Here is a 3,725-nt window from a genome sequence, read left to right as displayed (position 1 = left end):
CCACACTGGCTGAGGCACTCAGGCCCATGAACCCAAGCTTGGAGACCCACACAAGCAGAGAGAAAGGGATGGATGAAAGAGAATCTGCCTCTGCCTTTCTCCAGGCAGAGATTTCCATTGCCCTGCCCACCTATCTACAAATTCCACCTTAGTTCCTAAGGTAACTTTGCTAAACAGGAGATAAAGCCCCACCGCTAAGCTGAATCAGATAAAAGCAACTCCCAGGCAGCCATATCCAAGCTGTGAGTAAACCTAGCTGCCTGAAATGGAAAAACAAAGGGGAGAGGCCGGAGATCAGAGCTGAAGTGATTTTAGTCTGATCTCTTATTGTGATTTATGATTTTATCATTTTGACTGTTTATTTTAATCACATTCATTGTTTGCCTTCTGACTTACACTGTTTCATGTTTACATTGGTCTGTCTCTGTGTAGCTAACAGTATTCTTTAGGGAATCTTTCCTACGTGTCTTCTTCCACTTCTCTCCGGCCTTGTGTCTCTTTCTCACCTGATAGTTGGTATGTATGTCTGTTTTCCCTCCTGCTCTTCTCTCTCTCTAACCTCCTATTGACTCCCCCTTCCTCCATTATTTTCCTCTTTTATACCCCCATTTTAATCTAGGAACCAAGACTACATACTACTGAATGGACAGATTGTAAGGCAGAGGGAAATAGGTTCCAGTGTGCTCATGCACCTGTTTGTGGATGCTAGAATCAGCATATACACTCTGAACCAGAGCTTCCCTCTCAATTAAACCTAAAAACTACAAAAAGTACAGCCCGCAGCCCACACTCCAACCTCAAAAGTGAACAAAGCCAGAAGACCCTCATAAGAAAGAACAGGATATTGCACAAGTGACAAAAGCAACCCCACCTTCCCTGAAAAGCAGAATTAAAGAAGGAGAGGAAAAGAGGGAGAAAGAGAAAAATATAAACAAATGAAGAAAAACCAAAAGAAGAATATGGATCTCTCCCAGAACCCTGGGAGGGCAGACACTGAGACACTGACTTCAGAATGCAAACAACGAAGAGCCCCAAGAATGAAAGGTCTCAAACTACAAACCTAGATATCAAGACATTAATGGAGAGATTAAAAAGAATTGAGGAGACACAAGAAGAAACTAGGAAGGAGCTGATATCTGAGATAACAGTAATAAAGAATACTGTGAATGAAATAATTAACAAATTGATAAACATGGAAAGCAGAATTACCCAAGCAGAAGAAAGAATCTCAGAGCTTGACACACACACACACACACACACACACACACACACACACACACACACACATTGGGGAAGGACCACAGACCAGTTATTGGTCTGTACCATTCTGGGTCAGTTTAAGGAGGAAGAGGGTATAAGCCTTGTAATTACATTACAAATACCACTGCCAGACACTCTTATTTGCTGTCACCCTTCCCTTTAAGCATGTAAAGTTAAATTTTAAAAAATATCAATGATTAGTCCCTTTTTTGATAAAGGATAAGTTATTTACATTTGTTATTACCGACATATTTGGATTTATTTTGTGTTTATTATTCCCTTTCCTTGCTGTCTTCTTCTTTCCATTAGATCACTAAAGTTTACCATGGTCTTTCTTTAATCTTTCTGTTATTTTGGAAGCCATAAATTATATTTTCATTCTTTTCGTGGTTATTTTAAATATATAATTAAAGATACATTTTTTCTAATAAAGTTTGAAATTATTCAGTATTGTTTCCCTCTTCCCTAGTAAGACAAACATTTGCTTACTCACTGAAACCCTCCCAGCTTCTCACTGTTGTCTGGGACTTGACTTTTGTTTCCTTAAAATTTAATTTTTACCTCATATAATTAATACATCACATAGTCTTAGAAGTCAAATACTACTATAAGGTCCTTAACGAGAAAGGCTCATCCTTTTCTCTATCTTTCACCACTCCCAGCAGCAAACACTTTCTACACTTTTTGCTGTTTTCCAGTGTATTTCCCTCTAAAATTCTAAATGTGATGCTTATACTGCCATTTTTTGACTTTTCAGATTTAGATTACTGTTGACTTTATAATCAGAAAGATAGGATTTAGCTTTGTTATGCTATTACACAGCCCTCACATATTTCCCCTTACCTACCTTCTCCCCTTAAAAGACTGATTACATATGTATATAGGTATATATATATGTTTGTATATAATTTCCTTCTCATTCTCCACATTTAGGGATGGAGGAGTTTGCATATTCAGTGTTTTAATTATTTTAGTCATGTAAATCTTGTTCATAGATGAGCCCAATCGTTTTTAAGAAAATGATACTTAGAAGTCATTTTTTAGTAGATTCTATTTCCTTTCCTGTGCATTTTTAAGTTCCTTTAATTGAGATTTGCTTTTTTTCTTTTCCTTTTGCTGTCTTTCTTCATTTCTCTCTTTTCATACTTTCAACCTGCTCTTTTCTTAAAACTTCTATAATAATCCTTTTAATCCAAATTTCCACAAGATCAAAACTTTCAAATAGGCCCGGACCTCCTGTCCCAAGAGGTCTCTCATTGTTTTCTATTCCTGTTTCATCACAGCTATTGACCTGGTAGTTCCAACCACCACCATCCTAGGAATTCCCTTTTTCTCTGCTAGATTTCATGTTTGGCCCTTTCTTAGTTTACACCTGTATCAACTGTAGACTTTGAGAAGACGCATGTGACAGAGTTTTCTAGTGCCTGGTGTCCAGCTGAACCCAGGTGAACCCAGTACAACCATGACTGACCTGTAGGTCTATGATAAAGAAAAGCAAATGCTTGTTTGGGTAAGCTATTGAGATTCTATGGTTTTTGCAGGATATTGCAGGATGATTGTAGCAATAGCTGAAAAAACTAAGGAGGCTTTCCTCCTATGTTTAGAGATCCTTGGCTGGTGGTTCATTTTTAAGGATGAAACTCTTGTGTGCATTGATGGGCTTGTTGACAGTATTGTGAACATGTAAGGAGATAGACATTTCAGTGGGAGCCTACAAATGTCAGAGTCTTCAGATCTTGCTATTGTGCTGTCACTTTTTTCTGGGATACCCTTGTCACTTTATTGGCATTTATAAACCTCACTTTTGGCAATCTGAGATGAATGGAGAAGGGGGCTAGTCTCAATTCAGTACTTGGCTTTCACTGAATCTCTGACTTCAGTAGCATTGTGGAGGTCAGGATAGAAAAGCTCTTGTAAGGGAAGTAGAATTGCCTGTCTGTGTGGGGCGAGAGAGAATCTTAGTATCGACTTGTCTTTAAAAAGACTTCCAACCAGTTTTTCTGTTTTCAGCCTTGTCTCTAAGCCCTGACACGAAGATGCTTCCAACTCCTAAGCCTTTGGGAATGTGTATTGCATTAACTTGCTTCTTTTTCATGCTCTCACTCATAAGTTCTTCAATTTCAGCTTTCTTTGCTCCTTTAAATCAGTTATACACATATATCTGCTTTCCAGTTTCAAATATTGTGTTAACATCTCTATTTGGCTGTCATTCCTTTCCCAGTGTCATTGTGTATTTAAGACCTAAACATGTCTTTATTATCCTTATGGTGAAGTTTAAATAGTGACCAAGACAAATGAGTCTGTTTAATCTCTCATATTTTAACTGGAAACTCCCATCTCTTTAAAAATGAGAATATTGATAACTTTGGAATAATTAATAATGAAATTTATTGACATATTATCATTTTTGTTCCCTGCATATGAAGCTTTCTCTTTGGGTTAATTTTTTTTCCTGCCTGAATACA

Source organism: Carlito syrichta, unplaced genomic scaffold (assembly GCF_000164805.1).
Source record: "Carlito syrichta isolate Samal-C Ts95f unplaced genomic scaffold, Tarsius_syrichta-2.0.1 Scaffold317641, whole genome shotgun sequence".
Taxonomy (NCBI): Eukaryota; Metazoa; Chordata; class Mammalia; order Primates; family Tarsiidae; genus Carlito; species Carlito syrichta.
The sequence above is the reverse complement of the archived record's forward strand: the minus strand, read 5'-3'. Positions refer to the sequence as shown.